At 43.7% G+C, this 21,646-nt stretch overlaps 1 long non-coding RNA gene and 2 other non-coding genes across 4 annotated transcripts; all 3 read left to right on the top strand.

The window, feature by feature from the left end:
• Positions 1-3,220: 3,220 nt before the first annotated feature.
• Positions 3,221-15,471, top strand: LOC114634494. Of its 2 annotated transcripts, none has more exons than XR_003713331.1 (3): positions 3,221-3,241; positions 14,163-14,239; positions 15,102-15,471. It is a non-coding gene; the product is annotated as an uncharacterized LOC114634494 (long non-coding RNA). The 2 variants fall into 2 exon arrangements; XR_003713332.1 differs by lacking the exon at positions 3,221-3,241 and adding an exon at positions 12,232-12,638.
• Positions 15,472-15,621: 150 nt separating this feature from the next.
• On the top strand, positions 15,622-15,693 carry Trnad-guc. The gene has a single exon. It is a non-coding gene; the product is annotated as a tRNA-Asp (tRNA).
• Positions 15,694-16,300: 607 nt separating this feature from the next.
• Trnaw-cca lies at positions 16,301-16,372 on the top strand. The gene has a single exon. It is a non-coding gene; the product is annotated as a tRNA-Trp (tRNA).
• Positions 16,373-21,646: the final 5,274 nt, after the last annotated feature.

Genomic DNA, 21,646 nt, shown 5'->3' with positions numbered 1-21,646 from the left:
CTAACTGAGAAAATGTCTTACAGCTGGATTTCTTGAAGGCATTTCCTCAAGGGACGCTCCTTTCTTTTGTGTCAAGTTGACACACAAAACCAGCCAGTACAAAGCAAGCTAAAACTTCTGAGTTAGCCTAAACTAGGAGCTGCCCCTAAACTAAATCAGCATTTACTCTTCCTTTGGTGGCTTCGTTAGCCTTGAGAAATCTATCCCAAGAAACCGGGGTAGTGACCCATGCTTGTAATCCCAGCATTTAGGAGGCTGCAGCAAGAAGATTTACCTCCCTACACTGACCTGGGCTTCATTCTGTTTTCCTGCTTTGTTTTTTACGAGGGCACACGTTGAGGTTACTGGGGTCGTGATTGTGGTGGCAGACAGATAACACAGAGAGATGTAAGAAGATAAGTACTCACAACTTCTCAGAATTTGGGTGATAACCTCTCTTAGTTTCCTTTTAACCAGGAATGGAATTTAATATTGGAAATTTAACATTTAAATTGTAATTCCTACCTGGGACAAGATGTGTGTGTGTGTGTGTGTGTGTGTGTGTGTAGATAGTGATAGCTATATAGTGTTCTCTGTACATAGCTTAGGACACTATCACCAGCCTTGAAGGTCCTACATCAACAAGACCAACAAGATCAGGAGTAAAACCGAGCTTGTGATTTGTGAATGTTCACCAGGTTACATGTCTTCTGTGCTACCTCATTTAATCTTAGTGGCAGCGACAAGAATCACACTTGTTCTGTAGACAGAGAAGATGGGTGTACAAAGGTCTCGAAGCTAAGCCACAGGGTTGTCTAGTAGCTAAGCCCAAGGGGGTTGGATGAAGGTGGTTTTAACCTGGTCTCTCTTTCCATTTTCTGTGTGCCCTATACACATTGTCCAGCATCTTTTATACATAATTTCTGTGCTTAGAGGATTCTCTACACTTGGCCACTCCTTCACATGTGGGAAGTAAATGAGGCATGTAATAGAGACTCTACCAATTAGCCACCTCTATATAAAAAAGTCTGCAAGGATCACGAACAAATTAGGCAGTACACAGGATCGACTGGTCTGTTGCAGGGCGGGCATTATTCTAGCCTGGTTCTCCTGTCTTTATTTATTATGTACATTGGTGTCTTGACTAATATGTATGTCTGTATGAGGGTGTCAGATCCCCTGGAATAGGAATTACAGACCGTTGTGAGCTGCCATGTGGATGATGGGAATTGAACCTGGGTCCTCTAAGAAAGACCAGCCAATACTCTTCTTAACCACTGAGTCATCTCTCCAGACTTCCAGGTGCCTAGCCTGGATCTGTGTCAGTTGGTCCTCAACAGGTGATGTTGTGGAGTCTTTGTTGTAGTCTTGAAGTCACTTGTTTCTGTCTGTGAAGCCATCAAGCCTAGGCTGACTCTCCCAGGATTCTCTCATGATACCTGTCAGACCTTAATAGAGTCTGCTTCTGATTAAGCCAGCTGACAGTTTTGTTATGTGCTACTAAGAACCGGAGCGAGACAAATCCAAAGAACACAGAAAATAATGTTTCAAACAGACTGTGAATACCTGTTTCTTCTTCTTCACAAGCCAGAGTCAATTGCATTATTTTATTATTGATGCTTTGTTTTAAATGAACATAACTTTTCCTAGGTCTCCTAATAATTCATCAAAAGCAGCAGAACAAACCATCTTCAACCGCTTTTTTTATCAGCTGGAAACCAGTTCTTACATGAGCAGAAATCCAAAATAAATAAATAAAAATAAACCTTCAAAAACATTTTCCTCTTTGTGCTTTCCTTCTTTGCCCCTTTTGATGTTAATATTACTGTGCTATATCTTGTTATTACTGTGAATTTAATCAAATTCTTGTTCCATTATCTCAGCTTTATTTCTCAAGCCAAGTCCTAAAACTATTTCTAATTCTGTTCAGCTGTTTTATTCTTACAAAATCCTCTCATTCTCTAACCTTGTTCAGATAGACTGACTGTTGTTCTTTAAATGACATTCTGTGGATCCAGAAAGACGGCTCAGTGGTGAATAGCACGTGCTGCTCTCACAGAGAACCAAAGTTCAGTTCCCAGCATCCATCCTGGGCAGCGCACAACCCCCTCTAACTCCAGCTCCAGGGAATCTGGCTCCCTCTTCTGGCCTTCTTGGGTACCTACACTCACGTTTGCTCTGACCCACATACTTACACACAAAATTTAAAAATAGGAATCAGTCTTTAGTATTACATAATTGTGAGATGTTCAGGACATTTTGTCTGATTTTGTCTGCTGGCTGTCAAGTTATCAACAGTACAACGCACCTCGTGAGATGCTTTTAAAAGAAGGGTAAAGCAGGCATTGTTAGCTGCCTCGTTGACAATCATTTCCACCTTATTTCTTGCTCACCAAGTCCACGTTTGTGCATGCATAAAGCAGAAACATACTATGGATTCTGAGTCCTTCCCCACAGCCCCATCCTTTACCCTCTCATGGTGTTTCCTCCCATATGCTATAATTGATTTCGTGGTGGGAATGTGGCTGGCATAAATATCTGACCAGTCAGATACACAGGTAGTGAGACTTTTGTTTTCTCATAGACTTACTGATGTTTAACTCCGTGCAGAGATGTACTGAATTTATCTTTTAAGAGTTTCATGTAAAGCCGGGCGGTGGTGGCGCACGCCTTTAATCCCAGCACTCGGGAGGCAGAGGCAGGCAGATTTCTGAGTTCGAGGCCAGCCTGGTCTACAGAGTGAGTTCCAGGACAGCCAGGGCTACACAGAGAAACCCTGTCTCGAAAACCAAAAAAAAAAAAAAAAAAAAGAGTTTAATGTAACTGGGCCAGCGGTGGCACAAGCCTTTAGTCACAGCACTTCAGGAGGCAGAGGCAGATGGATAATTGAGTTCGAGGCCAGCCTGATCTGCAGAGCAAGTTCCTGGACAGCCAGGGCTACACAAAGAAAACCTATCTCATAAACCAAACAATATAGTACTTAAGGAGTTATATAGGTTTTAAATATACAACAGGTTCAAGGAATAATTATCCAAGACACCAAATTGAAGAGGAAGTGTAGCAGGATACTTATTCTGCTACATTGTATTCGCAGTGGAGCTCGGTGGTTAGGCAGTAGAAGAGGAGGTGGAGCTGAGAAAGAAAGAGAGGAAGGGGAGGGGAGAGAAAGAGAAAGGGGAGGGGAGAAAAAGAGGAAGGAGAGGAACAGAAGAAGGCTATCAGCCATGGAGAACCACGGATGGGTAGCAACTTCTATCAAAAGGTTAGATATTGGGGAACAACTCTAATTGCGTGGGTGTCTTGTTGATTGTGCATTTATAAATATATAAATCCTTTAGATAATCATTAAGCTTGAGTCTCATTTCTACTGGGTACCGTGAGGATGACAGATATTGTCTGGGGTTCAGCCGAGCTTTGTGGATGCAGCGTGGGGGACTGGCAGAGCCATCCCCCACACTGGTGTCTCGTAGGTGCCAAGGATTGCGCATCTAGCTAGCCGGCGCCCCGGTCAGAGCATTGGGAACAAGCCGGACCAGGTAGTTTTCTACATATCACCCCTACAAGGAAGAATAATATAATTCCAGTAGAGCCATGGAGAACTTTCAAGTTATTGATGCTGCAGTCTGGGTCACCGGGGCAACAAGTACACAAGCGTTCATTTTAATACCAGCGATACAATTGTGTATTATACTCAACAAACTCTTAACAAAAGTCAGTGTTCTTACAAAGTAAGGATGTAGATACTGCAGATATGATTGGGTGAGCGTTTGTTGCTCTTCCAAAGGACCCGAGTTCCAAAGCACCCACATCAGGCATATTGCAACCACCTGAAGCTCCAGCGCCAGGGGAATCCTCCTCAGGCACTGTATGCCGGAACACATACCCACATACAGACATAGACACAAACCAATAAAAATAAAATTTTAAAGTAAGGATGTGTAAGGCATGAAATTACAAATTAAATTTTTCTCCTGGCTTCTTTGCCAATGAATGTCATTATTATTACTATTATTGTTGTTTTTAGACACAGGGTTTTTCTGTGTGGAACTCTGGGCAGGGTTCTCTGTCCTAGAACTCGCTCTGTAGACCAGGCTGGCCTCAGACTCAGATTGCCTGCCTCTGCCTCCAGAGTGCTGGAGTTAAAGGTGTGCGCCACCACCACTCAAATTGAACGATGTTTTCTGTAACCCTTTGGCATGTTAAAAGTTCCATAGTAAGCAGCCTTTGAAAATCAGGAACATGTTAATAATTTTCTTGAGTGGAGAAAAGATAGGAAATATTTGGTAAGCACTATATTTTCACATCAAAATTAATTCAAGATGAAGGGCTAGAGATGTAACCCAGTGATGGAGTATTTGCCTAACACGCGAGAAGCCTTAGACTTAATCCCCAGCACCACAAATAAATATGTAAATAACTACAAAAATTCCATACAGTTCGAGATTTACAAGGAAAACTCAAAACTGAAAGTAAACGAGGAAAATGAGGGAGAATTATTCCGGTAGATAGAAATAGAAAAAGCACTTCTAAGCATGATACAAGATCTAGAAGCTATAAAAAGAAAAAAAACTAAATATATATTTTTTTTTTAATTCTGCTTAGTAACACCACCAATCACCAACCCAAAACAGATGAAAATCTGGTAACTATTTGCGTTCCCACAAATTGATAAGAAAAAGGCCAATATTTGGCTCAAAAAAAAAAATGGGCAAAGGATAAAAATAAACGGTTCTCAGGAAATAAATTACATATTGCTTTAAAACATGGAAATACGCTCAAACTTCTCTATAATAAGGGAGATGCAAATTAAAACTTCCAGATTGGCACAGAGAGGAATTTTGATAACACCATGTGGATGAAGGTTAGAGAGACAGATGCTCAGACATATTGCTAGTGGGAGTGTAAACCGCCTCATCCCCTGTGGGGAACAACTTGACAACATCCAGCTAAGCCTCAAATGTGTGTTTTGGAAGGCACGGTGAGTTGTATACCCCAAAACCATTCCTTCATATTTGTTGCTAACAGAACCCAGTTGCTCAGGTGGCCATGAGCCAAGCACCCAGCAATGAGTCTATGTATCGATTAGTGATACTTCTAAAGCATTTACTGGGTGCTAGGCACTGTTCTGTGCTCTGTGAAAACACCCAAAGAAGGATACCAGAGCCAAGCTTCATGGTAACCCACCACATACTGGCTGAGGGGTGGACAAACAGTAACAAAGATATTTGGGGATATATTTCAAATAATAAGTAACAAGATAGTTTTTTTTTTTTCCTCTGGACTGGGGCTTTTGGAGAGGGAATTGAGTGAATGCTTCTAAGAACAAGCAGCACAGCATAAACTCGGATTAGTACAGACTAGAAAACATGAGTTCTCCTTCATAATCCTAAAACAACTTCCATGTCAGCACCGTCTCCACTGCTGTTGTAAACAATGCCTTCCACTCTAAAACCACAATGCCAGGAAACCCTGAATTAGCTCCGGAGAAAATCCATCCTGCAGATAAACATGAAACTATGCTCAACTTGTTTAAAAATAAGGTAAGTTGCATCCTGGCCAGAGAAGCAGGTCCTTCACGTATATATTATGGCTTCTAGTTTAGTGTTTTTCTGCGATTCCTGAGTGTGCGAATCAGTGGGTCCCTCCATCTATGTCTGTTTCTTGTGCCTTTCCTGGGCTCCTTTTCTTCCGTTTTGTTTGTTTGTTTCTGTCCTATCTTGTTTTACCTTAATATATTTTAATATTACCCCTTAGAAGCCTGTCTGTTTTCTTTCACGTTTTGTTTGTTTGTTTATGGTTTTTCGAGACAGGATCTCCCTGTGTAGTCCTCAAGTGTCACTGAGTCCTGCTCTGTAAACAAGGCTGGTTCTCGAACTCACCAAGATCTGCCTGCCTCTGCCTCCCAAATGTCTGGTTGTTTTCTAATGAGAAGCAGATCTGGATTGGAGGGCAGGAGGGAAGGAACCAGGAACAGCGAGGCATAATCAGGATATATTATATGAGAAAATAATCTATTTTCAATAAAAGGAAAAAAATCCAACTATTAAAAAAATGAGAGAAGTTGGAACAAAGTCACTAAAAAGATCCAACTCTTTTGAAAAACAGTAAGGATGTGAACAGAATCCTTCATAGAGCTTGGGCGACTTTGAGCTAGTTACAGTGTTTACTTCTCTGGGTATATCTCCCATCCACCCACCCAACCCCATCCCCCAACCCCCGTGACATAAAATGATTAAATTATTTTCATTGGCTCAAAGGAAAACTGGATTATACTATACTATACTTAAAAATAACACAGAGCTCTAAATCAGTGGTTCTCAACTTTCCTTAATATTGAGACCATTTGATACAGTTCTTGTTGTGGTGACCCCCCCAACCATAAAATTATTTTGTTGCTACTTCATAACTATAATTTTGCTACTGTTATAAATAATAATGTAACTATCTGATACTCGGGATATCTGATTTGAAGCCCCCAAAGGGGCCTCTACAAAGTATGAAAAAATGCTAGAATCACTTGGTTTTTGCTTAATTGAATCTCTCTGGAACCGAGTAACAGGCTGACCAAACAAGAAGAAACCTGCCAGGCTGGAGAGATGTCTCAGGGGTTAAGAGCACTGACTGCTCTGCCAGAGGTCCTGAGTTCAATTCCCAGCAACCACATGGTGGCTCACAACCATCTATAATGGGATTCGATACACTCTTCTAGTGTGTGTCTGAAGACAACTGCAGTATACTCATATCAGTAAAAAAAATAAATCTTTAAAAGAAAAAAAAAAGAGCCGGGCAGTGGTGTCGCACACTTTTAATCCTAGCACTTGGCAGGCAGAGGCAGGCAGAGGCAGGCAGATTTCTGAGTTCGAGGCCAGCCTGGTCTACAGAGTGAGTTCCAGGACAGCCAGGGCTACACAGAGAAACCCTGTCTCAAAAAAACAAAAAACAAAAAAACAAAAAACAAAAACAAAAAAACCCTGCCATGACTCTGGGTAAACTCTGGGTAAGCCTCCTTAGTAAGCCTCCTTACTGATTAATGGACGAATTTGCAAAGTTTGCTGGGGCTGGCTCTCCACTCAAGTGCCAACCTTGAAAAAGTGTCTCCATTGCCTGTAGGACATTTGACCACAAAATGGCATTTGTAAAAAGGAGTTGATAGGTTAAAGATTAAAAGGAGAGCCAGAAGAATGAGAAGAAGCCTCCTGGTTAGTTCTTGTTGGTGTCGCACAAACTAGGGTTAACTGCAAGAACAGACTTGCCTCCACCAATTGGCCTGTGGGCACCTCTATGCATTTCATTGATGAATGACTGATATGGAAAGGGCCCTGCCCATGGTGGGTGGAGCCACCCCTGGGTAGGAGGTCTTGTTGCATAAGAAAGCAGGCTGAGCAAGCCATAGAGAGCAAGCCAATAAGCAGAACCCCTCCATGGCCTCTGCATCAGCTCCTTCCTTGGGGTTCCTGCCGTGGTTTCCCTCAAAAACAGACCATAACTTCTTCTTTTCTTTTTTCTTTCTTTTTTTTTCTTTTTTTTTTTTTTTTTTTTGGTTTTTCGAGACAGGGTTTCTCTGTGTACCCCTGGCTGTCCTGTCCTGGAACTCCCTCTGTAGACCAAGTTAGCCTCGAATTCTCGAACTCAGAAATCTGCCTCTGCCTCCCAAGTGCTGGGACTAGAGGCGTGCAGCACCACTGCCCGGCCAGACCATAACTTCTAAACCAAATAAACCCCTTCCTTCCCAGGTTGCTTTGGTCAGGGTGTTTTAACACAGTCGCAAAGAAGGAAACTAAGACAAACTGGAATCTTCTGAAGACCTTGGTGAACTGCCAAGCCAACCCTGACGTCAGCTGAGAGAAGTGTAGAGAAAAATTTTATCTGCATACCTTTTGGTACTTTTTGAATTTCATTATGTCTGTGTTGTGTTGCTTATCAAAATACAACTATGGTGCCACTTAATTGCTATAATCTTACCTACCAAACATTTAAACCAAAAATTTGCCAGCTAGGTGTGGTGGTATACTCTTTGATCCCAGCACTCAGGAGCAGATGCAGGCAGATAGATCTCTGTAAATTCAACCAACGTTGACCTGGTCTACACACCAAGTTCCAGGACAGCCAAACTTTAAAACACTTTTTAGATGGGCTAGGGAGATGGCTCAGTGGTTACGAGTTCAATTCCCAGCAACCACAAGGTGGCTCACAACCATCTGTAATGGGGGTCTGATGCCCTCTTCTGGTGTGTCTGAAGAAAGCAACGGTGAATACATAAAATAAAAAAAAATAAATAAATAGGCCGGGCGGTGGTGGCCTACGCCTTTAATCCCAGCACTTGGGAGGCAGAGGGAGGCGGATTTCTGAGTTCGAGGCCAGCCTGATCTACAGAGTGAGTTCCAGGACAGCCAGGACTACACAGAGAAACCCTGTCTCGAAAAAAAACAAACAAACAAAAAAAAGCAAAACAAATAAATAAATAAAACTTTTTAGATTTTTTTATTTTTATCTGATGTGTTACCTGGTTTTGGCCAGTGTGTATGTCTGTTAGAACTGGAGTCAGTCAGTTGTCTGCTACCATGTGGGTGCAGGGATTGAACCTGGGTCCTCTAGAAGAGTAAGTAGTCAGTGCTTTTATCCACTGAACTATCTCTCTAGACTCCACCCCCTCCCCACCCCCAAATAAAATTTAAACAAATGAACGAACAAAAAAAAAAAAATCAAGAGAAAAAAAGAAAATTCTGCTTCTATTCCTACTCCAATGTATAGCTTTAGAGATGTTGCTGGCTTAAAAATGTTGCAGTGGGAATGGTGGTGTGCGACTTTAATCTTTGCACTGGGGAGGCAGAGGCAGGAGGATCTTGCCAACCTGGTCTACAGAGCAAGTTCTAGGACAGCCAGGGCTACACAGAGAAACCCTGTCTGGAAAAAAAAAAAAAAAAGGAGAAAAAGAATTGGTAAAATAGTGATTTACGTTGGATTTTCTTGACTTTCTTGGTTCTAGTACCCATAAGCCTTTGCCAAGTGCTTTGAGAGAGAACTGAGTCGTTTACTATTAGGTTTTGAGTTTTGTTTTGTGTTTAACGTTAGTGGGGATCAATCCCAGAGCTGCTTGGCACGTGCAGAGGCAAAAGCGACGATCCCAGCTCCTACAAGTCTAAATATCTGCATCGCAGGCACTGTTGTTACTGTTGTTGTTTTTGTTGTTGCTGTTGTTCGTTTTAATCCGTATCCACACTTATAAATTCTGTTGGTATGTGATTCATCCAAGATTCCGGACGTTCTCCTCTCTCTGGGCACCTCCGTTATGTGAAATGGCCGCGATGTTTGTGGATTTTACCTGGTTATACTTCGTTGGGACACCAGAGGGCGCGAGGAGACTCGGCTCTTGTTTTTCTTTAAATCTCAAATCCTGCTGGCTGCGGAGAACAAAAGACCGGGAACACTGGGCTTTGAGACAAAGGGACACCGGGAAAAGCCACCCGCCCAGCGTTGGATTCAATTCCTCACTCGCCTTAGCCCTAACTCCTTCTTTGCCAGGCTGAGGATTAGAAAAACAGTTTAAGCTGCGCAATAATGAGGAAACAAGAACAAAGAATCACAGTAGAATAAAAACAAAAACACAAAACCAGAGAGCTAAGGAAGGACACCTGAGCTGTTTGTTTTGCCTAATATTAGTAACCGTGAACTGTTCAGTTCAGGATAATAACAGGCATCTAGTAGAAAATTCGGAAATACAGATCGGCACTGTTTTTTAAGATCTCAAAGAAACACAGGACAAAGGGCTGAGGTGCCTATTAACATATCAAAGCGGATGCTGGCCGGCTGGTTCTCCCAGCATCTCTCAGCATCTCTGCTACCTTACCTGTTGCAGAGGCCTGGCCTGGCTCCTCTCAGCATTTCTGACCCCTACCCCGGACCCTAAACCCCTCCAGCACCTGAGCTTCGCTTCCCTTCCCCCAGCTCCTCTTCTCTATACAACTCAGGCATTTTCGTGCCCTCTTGGTGCGCTTGGCTCTCTTGGGTCCTGGTCCCCTCTCCTGCTCTCTCTCTCTCTCCTCTCTTTCTCCCCTCGTTCTCCTCCCTTCTCATTCCTCTCATAACCCGGTTCACTCTGCTGACCCAATGCAGTCCGGACACTTCCAGATGCCTCTGGCTGTGCTCTCCCTCGTATCCACAATAAACCTCCTCAGCCGTACCTTGGAGTAGTCATGTCCTCCTCCCTCCCCCCCCCCTTCTTTTTACATTCAACGTTATTCATCTTTTTCTTTTCTTTCCCACCCCTTCACTGGCTTCGAGACAGCGTTTCTCTGTATAGCCTTGGCTGCCCTAGTATTCGCAATGTACATCAGGCTAAAGGTGTACACCACCACCACCCGGCTTCCAGATCAAAACAGATTTTTTTTCTAGCTTTCTTTCCAACTTATCTCAGTATTTATAAATGCATAAAGAGTCGGACTGCGTGGTATTTTCGGACTAGGTCGTGTGCATTACTTTATGGGTTTTTGCTTGCTTGTTTATCTTTGTCTGATGGGCCCTCCAAGTAGCCAAGGCAGCCTGAAATCCAGATGATTCTCCTGCCTCAACCTCTGAGATGCTGGGATTAACGATGTGAGCTGCCACACCTGGCTGATCATGGGTAAACTCTTGTGACAACATTTTGCTGGTAAAAGAGAACAAAATCTCAGAAATGCTACAGACAGCTTTTTTTTTTCAGACCCACAAACAACTTGAAAATCATACTTGACCTTTGCACCAGAAGCAGGAATAAAGCAGGGTTTTTTTTTTGGGGGGGGGGGTGCGGGGGGGATTGGGTTTTTCCGAGACAGGGTTTCTCAAGCAGGATTATTTTTGTTGATGCTTGGTTGGTTGGTTTTGGTTTGTTTGGTTTGTTTTTTGTTTTTTTTCTGTTTTTTTGTTTCTCCTCTTGCTTTGCTTTTAAAAGAAACAAAGAGCAAAGAAAAGTAGAAATTATTCCATCCCACATTCACATACCCAAAATGAATTTGTCTTTCTCAACATCTTGAAAACTGACACCACCACTACCACTCCCAATCTGACAGGGAAGAGAGCATGAGTCCCCAAGACATCTGATCTTCTTCAGGTGGTGTGTCATGGTAAAGGGTGGAGTGACTCATTCATTCATTCATTCATTCATTCATTTTGGTTGGGCTAGGTATAAGACAAGAAAGAGGGCATCAGATCTCCAAAACTAGAGTAACAGACAGAGTTATGAGTCACCGTGTGAGCTCTGGGAATAGAACCCAGGCCCTCTGGGAGGGCAGCCCAAGTAAAACAATGTCTTTAAAAGATAAATATATAAACCATCATGTTATATTGCAATGCTAGTTTCTACTGTCAACCTAACACAGACCTAGAGTTATCTGGGAAGAAGGAATCCCAGCTGAAAAATTACCTTGACCAGAGTGTCCTATGGCCCCAAGTAGGAGAGATTTTGGTTAATAATTGATGTTGGAGGGCCGGGCCCACAGTAGGTGGCGCCATCCCTAGGTAGGTGGGCTGCTGATATATAAAAAAATCAGCTACGCAGGGAGGCAGAAAGCAATCCAGTAAGCAGTATTCATCCTTGGTTTGTGCTTTAGAGCCTGCTGCCAGGTTCCTGCCTGATTTCCCTCAATGAGGAACAATCCTTTGGACATGTAAGATAAAACAAGCCCCCCTTCACTGCGTTGTTTTTGATCAAAGTGTTTGATCAAGGAGCACAAAGGCTGGGATTATGCCACCATGCCCAGGTCATATTCTTTTACATATGTGACTTTACCTTGCCTTCACCTGATTTATTTTTTTCCCTTCACAGTATCTCTTAAGAGTGAATAGTAGGGCATATAAAAAAATAAGATATGTTAAAAAATTAGCTGGGCAGTGGTAGTATACTCCTTTAATCCCAGCACTTGGGAGGCAGAGGCAGGTAGATTTCTGAGTTTGTGGCTAGCCTGGTCTAAATATGCACTCCAGGAGAGCTAGGACAACACAGAGAAACCCTGTCTCTAAAAAAACAAAATAATAACAAACAAACAAATTTCTTTTTTCTTGTCTTGTGGGTTTTAAGAGTCTCACTATATAACCTTGTCATATTGACAAGACACACTTAGTGTCTTCACTTTTGTGCAAATAATCACTTCTTAAAAGCTCTTTCGCCGGGCGGTGGTGGCGCACGCCTTTAATCCCAGCACTTGGGAGCAGAGGTAGGTGGATCTCTGAGTTCGAGGACAGCCTGGTCTACAGAGTGAGTTCCAGGACAGCCAGGGCTATACAGAGAAACCCTGTCTCGAAAAAAAACAAAAACAAAACAAAAACTCTTCAACTCCATTCAATTTCATACACACATATATAACGTACTTTGATATTGTCTCCCTTTATTATCCCCTCCCACCAAGCCCTTTCTCTCTCTCTCTCTCTCTCTCTCTCTCTCTCTCTCTCTCTCTCTCTCCCTCTCTCTCTCTCTCTCTCTCTCTCTCTCTCTCCTTTCCCCTTTTACACCACCTGCACATTGATTTAGGGTTGTCTGCATAAGCATGAGTGGAGGGTTATTTACTTGGAGGGTTATTTATTTGGACAGGGACAACTTACTGGTGGCTTTATCACTGGGGAATATGAATCTCCTTCCCTGACAGGGTGGAACACAGGCAGCCTCAGTCTGGACCAGCTCCATGCAGGTAGGCGCAGCTGCTGTGAGTTCATTTCCCATCTAAACACAGCATTTCCTGACACTCCTCACATCCTCTCCTTCCATGTTCTGGGATGGTCACGTCTTCTTCTTGGTAAGATGTTTGTCTTTTTTTTTTTTTTTTTTTTGGTTTTTCGAGACAGGGTTTCTCTGTGTAGCCCTGGCTGTCCTGGAACTCACTCTGTAGACCAGGCTGGCCTCGAACTCAGAAATCCACCTGCCTCTGCCTCCCAAGTGCTGAGATGAAAGGCCACCACTGCCCGGCTTTTTTTTTTTTAACTACGTATATATGTCTACATGAGTGCAGTACCCACAGTGGCCAGAAGAGGCCAGTGGTTCCCTTGGAGCTGGAGTTACAGATGCTTGTGCGCTACCTGATGTGGGTGCTGGGAAGCAAACTGGGGTCCTCACTACAGCAATGCGTGCTCTTAACCACAGAGTCATTTCACCAGCCCCAGTACTCACATCTTAACCAAGCTTACCTCCACCTATCACACCTGTTGAACTAGCCACTCTCTAACTCTGTTACTTTGAATTTCCGCTCTTACTGATGTCTGACGTGTTACTCTATTGTTGACTGTCTGCCTGGCAATACAATATAAGCACCACAAGAACAGGGTTCACCCATTGAAATATCCCAATGCATCTAATACGATGTCTGGCACACTGTAAGTTCAGTACATGAATATACCATATATTGCCTGTCAACTGTGATAGCTAATTAGTCAATAATAACGTAGTAGCAAGCATGTTGCATGTGTCGTATAAACACATATAATAGTAATACATTTTCCCCTTCATAGCTGGTATTTACTTTTTAACAAGCACATGGATCTAAGCATCAGAGGAAAACTGCAGAGGACTTGCTGCCAATGCTTGTATGATTCCCAGCTTTTCCTCACTCTCTGTGCTGGCTAGATTCATGTCGGCTAGACGCAGAAGCTAGAGTTATCTGAAAGGAGGGACCCTTAGTTGAAAAAAAACGACTCCAAAAGATCCAGCTGTAAGATTTTCTTAGTGATTCATGGGGGCCAACCCAGCCCATTGTCGGGGGGTTCCAACCCTATGCTGGTAGTCCTGGATTCTATAAGAAAGCTGGCTGAGCGAGCCAGTAAGCAGCATTCCTCCATGGCCTCTGCATCAGTTCCTTCCCTGTGTGAGACCCTGTCCTGACTTCCTTGATGATGGACTGCAATTTGGAAGTGTGAGCCGAATAAAACTTTTCTTCCCCAACTTGCTTTTTGGTCACTCTGCCTAAGATTCTCTTTCGGCCCTAGTCACCCCACAGGCTGCTGAGATGAGCGTGAATCATCTTGTGAGACATGATTACTAACTATCCAAGATTTGAAGCTACCAGAATCAACTGCCATTAGGCTATCTGCCCCCACAGAGCACCGAGTGTCCTCTGTACTGCCGGCCGGCCTTTGTAACCTGTTCCTTCTCCCAATGCTGACAGGGAGGAATCTCCCATACCCAGTTCAGGTTAATGACCAGCTTTCCCTTTCCATTTTAGGAAGAGAGACAGCAGGTGCTGAGTGGCGTGTTCCCTGATCCAAGCTGACTCAGGCTCCTGCTTAGCGTCTCCAGGGAGTAAGTAGTAACATATGTGTCGGAACACAGGCATAGCTTTGCCAAGACCGGTGAAGCAGGCAGTGAGTGCCTCTTCTCCCATTTACGGAGCAGGGCAAACAGGTGATTCAGCTGACCTGGGTTCAGGCTTCCTTGTAGCTCTGCCAACTAAAAGACCTAGGGCAAGCAAGTCCCTTAAACTCATCCAGAAAAGGGCATCACCATAGTTACCACGGGGCCTTCTGGACCTCAGAAGAGTTATTGGAGAATAAGCAAGGGACAGAAGCTACAGGATATTGGGTGTGAGTGGCGGGGTTGGAGGAAGTTAATAGAGTTAGAGGTGAAAGGGAAAAAAAAGCCAAAACACACCTCTGAAATTGCCATTTCTGTCTATATTAAACAACCCTGGCACCAGTTTTTTTTAATTACCATATAACTTATGATCTATAAAAATGCAACAGTTCTTAACACACCCCTTGAGATACACGAGTGAAAGTTCTAATATTGATATTGGAACTGTCTGCCTTGCTCCTACTATAACATAGCATAAGACCGAGATTTACCCGTGAAGGTCTCCCACTGCATCTAATACAACGTCTGGTACACTGTACGTTCCAAATATCTCCTAAATCCTTGTCAGCCATGTGTGTTTACCTATGGCTGTGTAAGTGCTCTTGGTGACAAAAAAAGTTTGTCGTCCTTGTTCCTCCGGGGGAATGGCTCCATTCTATTTATAAAATGGCTTAGTATAGCATAAATGTTCCTGTTGGTCCTGTAGCTGTATTTTTACAGCTCTATGTTAATCGATAGCACATCTTTTGTTTTTAATTCTTTAACTGCAGTATTAGCCATTTAAAGCTTGCTTCTGTCCTTTTTTTTTAAGTTGTAGACACCTTTAGACGGGGATATAGGAAAAGTCAGGCGGTCAGTAAAATTTCATTTGAAAACAGCTCATCAAAAGCACAGATCCTTTTGTGTCATGAGCGCTGACGAACCGTTTGAAGACACACAGCTTCGGAACCTCTCTGACCATACTAGAGATCTGGCACCATACACTTGAACTTCAACTTCTGATCGAATAGACGAATTTGTGAGGATCTCAACTCATTTGCCCTTTGTCAAGATTAACTCAAACACAAAAGACTGAAACATTTGGAAAGCTTAGAGTTCTGCTAAGATATTTTCACGTCGTTCATTAACGTTGCCTTGGAAATGTAGTTTGTTCTACAGAGAAAGAACCAGCGACATGCAACAGCCCATTCCAAGAAGTCCAATATTGAATCCTCAGTCCCTGAGAACCTGCAACCCAGGGAGAAAAAAAAAAAAAAAAAAAAGACCAAAAAAAACCCAAAACAACCTTATCTTTCCTTGAAGTAGTACCTAGAAGACAATTTACTAACAGCTCCTCGTTAGTATAGTGGTTAGTATCCCCGCCTGTCACGCGGGAGACCGGGGTTCAATTCCCCGACGGGGAGGTTGTAAGCTTTTATTTCTTTGTTGGCCGGTACCAGTCTCAAGACATCTCTATCAAAGTGAAGAATCCTTTGTAAACCAAAACCTGTGTCTTTTTCAAAACAATTGCTTTTAAGTTTCAACGCTCGCTGTAAGACGAAAACCCGTCTCTTAAGAGAAAACGCCTAGTGCTTTTGGCCCGGGTAGCGCGGGCGCTCAGCGGGAACGGACGCTGGAGTTCGGGCGCCATTTGGCACAGGCCCGCGCGTGCGCAGTGGGATCCCGCCAGATTACAAAGGGAGGTCGGAGGCTCGGCGCGCAGATCGCGTGGAGGAGGGGAGACGGCGTCTCCGCCCCTAACGGGCGAGGGCGGGGCGGCCGCAGCGGAAGTGGCTGCCGGGAAGGAGAGGAAGAGCGGGTTTCCTTCGACTCGGCCGAGCGGATCCGACGGGAGCTAGTCTCCGGCCTCCGCTGGTTATCTCCCAACCTAGACGGAGAACGAAAGTCCAGCGCTGAGTGATCCAGCTCCGGCTCGGCCAGCTCCCGAGTGAGAGACAGGAGTGTAGGAGGCGTGCTTCAACCGCCATGTTTTCGGACTCCTAAGAAACCGCGCGAGCCACAGCCCAGCAGGACCTCGTGGCGCAACGGTAGCGCGTCTGACTCCAGATCAGAAGGCTGCGTGTTCGAATCACGTCGGGGTCACAACATTTTTTTTTTTTTTCTTTATTTACTGGTCTAATGGGAACCGCAGTGTGTTCCCGCCACTTTTAAAAAATGCTTTTTGTGCTCTAAAGCTTCGTTCAAAAGTGACTGTAATACTTTAATTGCTGAAAAGTAAGGCTTACCAAGTATTGTAAGAATCTTAAGGCTAGTTCAGGCCTTTTAAAGTGAAGTGGTTTGTTTTGTTCTGTTTTTTTTATGTACACAATGCCTTGAGAACTGGTCTTTCTACTCTGAATTAGGCTTCTGAACCCGCTGTGATTTTCTTTCACAGCAATTACACAATATTGGGGTACAGACTTTATCACACACAAAAAAAGCTTTAACCCATTATTTGCGCTTTGAAAGCAAGATCCCGTACAATTTATAACAGAAAACATATATTTTAAGTCACTGGGTGTCAAATGTTGAATTAATTGCCGAGGAGAAAGTAACATAAACTGGAACAGAGTAACAGAACAGAGACAGCTCTGCCCTGGGTCATTATAGCACATCACAAGGTGATACAGTGTGCCATCTGTCTGCATCAAAAAGGTGAGATTTTTGTTCAAATGAAGTATGTTTGGTTCAAGCTAAAATAAATATGACTCTAAGCCGGGCGGTGGTGGTGCAGGCCTTTAATCCCAGCACTTGGGAGGCAGAGGCAGGTGGATTTCTGAGTTCTAGAGTTCGAGGCTAGCCTGGTCTACCGAGTGAGTTCCAGGACAGCCAGGGCTACACAGAGAAACCCTGTCTTGAAAAACAAAAACAAAACAAAACAAAAAGAGTTGATTAAGTCAAACTGAGGCAATTAGATGAAGCCCTAATGCAGTCTGACTGGCGGCATGCTTTCAGATACGTCAAGGACGTGCACTTAGAAAGTTGGTGTTCAGGTAAAATAAGGCAGCCACCCTCAAATGAAAACTGCGTTGCCTACTTCTACAGAGAGAGGGAGAAGGCTGGCAAGGTAAATGAGAGGTAGGCCATACAGGACATCGTGTCCTTCTAATTCATTCTGAGAACATGCAGATCTGTTACCACCAATTCATAGCTTCTGTTATTCATGACTTTGACAAGATCACAGAGAACTTAAAACTTGGCCTAGACTTTTTTCTAGGCAGGACTGCCCCATGACAATAATAGAAGATAAAACTGGAGGTCTTGTTTGCCATACACGTTAAGAGGACCGAATAAAGCCAAAAATAGCAAAATAATACTATAGGCCGTAAAGCATCAGTCTTCTGTTTTCTGTTGCGGTTGTGTTGCTGTAATAAAACACTGACTGAAAGCAATTTGGGGAAGGAAAGGGTTTGTTTCAACTTATAACTTACAGTCAGTGATTGGGGAAAATCAGGGCAGGAACCCAAGGGAGGAACTTGAAGCAAAACTACAGAGAAACGCTGCTTGCCGGAGTCCTCAGGCTCATGCTTAGATTTCTTACACAACCCAGGACCACCTGCCTAAGGAGTGGAACCGCCAACAGTGGGCCTGGGCCACCCTTTCTCCCTTAACAAAGCAGTTCCTCCCACATCGATCCATAGGCTAATCTGATTTGGGCAGTTCCTCACTGAGTGAGACTTTGCTCTCAGATCATTCTACACTTTGTGAAACTGACAAAGCTAACTGGGGCAAATATATGTACCTGGCTATTTTTATTTGTTTGTTTGTTTGTTTGTTTGTTTGTTTGAGACAGGATCACACTGTAGCTCTGGCTATCTTGGAACTCTCTGTGTAGACCGGGCTGGCCTCAAACTCACGAATCCACCTGCTTCTACCTCCAGAATGCTGGGATTAAAGGGGTGTGTTATACCTGACTAATTATTTCTCCCCTTAAAATGTCCACTCAAAGGTCCTAGCTGGTTCCCCGAAGCTGGATCTGTGGAGTTTCTTAGAATGGCTAATTGGGTGGCTTAGTATCATTTAGAAGCAATCTAACACTGCCGTTTAACTAGTCTACATTTGTTATATAGGGATGACATGTGGAGAGAAACTCAAGAACACTAAATTCAAACTTCCAGATTTGAATCTTAAGTCACATTTGTTTATTTGATGTGTGTGTGTGTGTGTGTGTGTGTGTGTGTGTGTGTGTATTTGGGGGAAGTATGCCTTAGGAGGCCATAAAGGGCTTCAAGACTCCTTGATCTAGAGGTACAGGTTGCGCAATGCCTCAGGTGGATTCTGGAAACAGTTCAGGACCTGTGGAAGGACATCAAGTACTCTTAACTGCTGAGCCATCTCTCTGACCCCTGAATTTTCACATAATAGCTCTCTGGCTTTGTGCTTGTTCATTAAAAAAAAGTCTAGTATTATTTATCCTAGAAAGGGATTTAGCTACTAATACAGTATAATCTGTTTATATATTCACCTAATTAACGTTTCTTCTGAGATTATTTTTAAGTCAATTACCTAAAATAATACCCTCTGGATGCACTGATTAAATTGAACTTTTTTTTTTTTTTTCAGTTTTTTTCGAGACAGGGTTTCTCTGTGTAGCCCTGGCTGTCCTGGAACTCACTCTGTAGACCAGGCTAGCCTCGAACTCTTGAACTCAGAGATCTGCCTGCCTCTGCCTCCCAAGTGCTGGGATTAAAGGCGTGCGCCACCAACGCCCGGCTAAATTGAACTTTTTAATGTGCAACACCGAAGGCAGACTTTGAATGCTGATTGGCTAAGTGGTCCTTTAATGATTTAGGTTTTATTTTGGAGCGGGGGTGGGGGTGGGGGTTGGATTTTGTTGGTTGGTTTTTCTCTGCCCGCCTCAGCCTCCTGCTGATCCTCCAGTTCTGTCTTTACCACACTCGGTTCTCAGACTAATTTAGTTTTTCTTAACTAACATCTCACTGTTTGTTTTGGGGTGGGAGGCATGCTTCTGCCACGTCATGCCTGTGGAGGTGAAAAGCAACCTGTGGAAATCAGTTCTCTCCTTTTACCATGTAAGGCCCAGGGATCGAACTTGAGTTATCAGGCTTGGCAGCAGGCGTCTGTATTTCTTAAGGCATCTGACCAGCCTTCTCACAGTAATTTAAAAAAAAAAATGATATAGATCCATATATGTTCATAGTAGAAATCTTGGAAAAATATAGAAACAGAAGAAAATAATTCACCCATGTCTCACTGCCCAGTAGAACTGCTTTATTTTGTTGCCTGCTGTTGGAGGTCAGAGGACAGTGTGCCAAGGCTGCTCTCTCCTTCCATCCCTCCATCCCGATTCTAGGCATCACACACAGGTCATCAGGAACCTGCTAAGCCATCTTTTTTTTTTTTCCTTATCTGATTTTTGGTTGTCAAGACAGAGTCTCTGTATAGCCCTTGCTGTCCCGGAACTCACTCTGTAGACCATGCTAGCCTTGAACTAACAGAGATCTGCCTGCCTCTGCCTCCAGAGTGCTGGTATTAAAGGCGTGTGCCACCACTGCCCGGCTTACTGAGCCATTTCCCTCAATAGAAGAACTACAAACATTATGGTCAGTACTAATCTAGTATTTATGGTCCTGATATGAAGTGTCCCCCAAAGGTCCATATGTTGGAAGCTTGGTCCACAGCTGCTGGCCCATTGAAAGCACTAACTTCATCACTGGGGTTAGTCCATAGATCACTTCATACTGAATGGGGTAGTAGGTGGTAGGGCCTACTAGGTAGATATATATTAGATTTGGGTTTTTTGTTTTGTTTTTGTTTTTGTTTTTGTTTTTCGAGACAAGGTTTCTCTGTGTAGCCCTGGCTGTCCTGGAACTCACTCTGTAGACCAGGCTGGCCTCGAACTCAGAAATCCGCCTGCCTCTGCCTGCCAAGTGCTGGGATTAAAGGTGTGCTGCCTGGGTAAGATTTGGTTTTTTTAATTTATTTTATGTATAAGAATGTTTTGCTTGCATGTAGACCTATGAATTACATTTGTTTCTGTTGCCCTCAGAGATCAGAAGAGGGTGCCCTGAAACTGCAGGTAAGAAAGGTTGTAAGCTGTGTGGACGCAGGGAATTGAGCCCAGATCCTCTACAAAAACAACAAATGCTCATAGCCACTGAACCTTCTCCAGCCCCGAGAGGTATGTGTTGTCCCTCCTCATTTCCTGTTTCTGCTTCTTGGCTGCCATGAGGTGAGAGTTTTCCTCCACCCTTTCTGTGATAATGTTTCTGCCTTGTCACAGGCCTAAGAGAGATGGAAGCCAGCTAGTCACAGAGAGAAATCTCTGAACTTGTGAGGCAACATGGACCTTTCAAGTCCTAAGCTGATTTGCTCAGATATAAGGTCAAGGTGACAACAAATGACTAATGTTGGGTTTCAGACAGGGACAGGCAGCCAGGGTGCATATATTTAACATACCAAATCAGACCTGACCTCCAGGTTCTCCCAGCATCCCTCAGTCCCCACCTCTTACAAGACATGGCAAACCCACCCTCTACCTTGCACTTCCCAGCCCAGGGGCTGAGTTCCCTCCCCTCTGCCTGCCTCCCTCCCTCTCCCCCCTCTCTTTCTCTCTCTGCCCTTGTGTGCTTCTCTCTCTCTTTTCCCCATTTCCCCCTGCGTGTTGACTCCACTGATCCCCTCCTTCGGGCTTGGTGAACTTGCTGCCCCCAATGAACCTGCCTTTATACTTTAGTTTGGCTTGAATTGGCTCATTTGGTAGGAGAATGCCTATCAACTTTTCATATCTATATCTATATAGATAGATTTTTTTTAATTTTTAAAAATGTGTGTCTGTGTGGATTTGTGCATGCGCATACTTACCTACAGAGATCAGAAGAGGATACCAGGTCCCTGTGAGTTGGAGTAGCAGGCAGTTGTAAGCTGCCAGATACAGATGCTGGGAACTGAACTCCAGTCCTCTGAAAGAAGAGCGAGTTGTTCTCGATGGCCGAACCATCCCATTATAATAACAATTATTATTGTTATGTATGCACATCGCTGATGTGGAGGGCATGGAGAGGTCAGAGAACAACTCTGTGGAATCAGTTCTCTTCTTCCACCTTATGTTGGTTCTGCATGGGGACCCACTGGGCCATCCCTCCAGACTGCTTGATTCTCTTGATACAGGCTATGTAGCCTAGGCCGGCCTTGTACTCAAAATCAGCCTTCCAAGTATGAAAATTATAAACATATAAGAGTGTGCCACTATTCCCTTCCTTGAGATGGGGTTTCACTATGCAGCTCTGGCTGACCTGAAACTCAATATGTACATCAGGCTGGCCTCAAACTCAGAGATCCACTAGCTTCTATTTCCTGACTGCTGAGATTAAAGGCATGAAGCACTACACCTAGCACATTCTCATATTCTCTCTC

This window comes from Grammomys surdaster, unplaced genomic scaffold (assembly GCF_004785775.1).
Source record: "Grammomys surdaster isolate TR1022 unplaced genomic scaffold, NIH_TR_1.0 958, whole genome shotgun sequence".
NCBI lineage: Eukaryota > Metazoa > Chordata > Mammalia > Rodentia > Muridae > Grammomys > Grammomys surdaster.
Note: the sequence above shows the minus strand (reverse complement) of the source record. Positions and strands in the feature narration are given on the sequence as shown.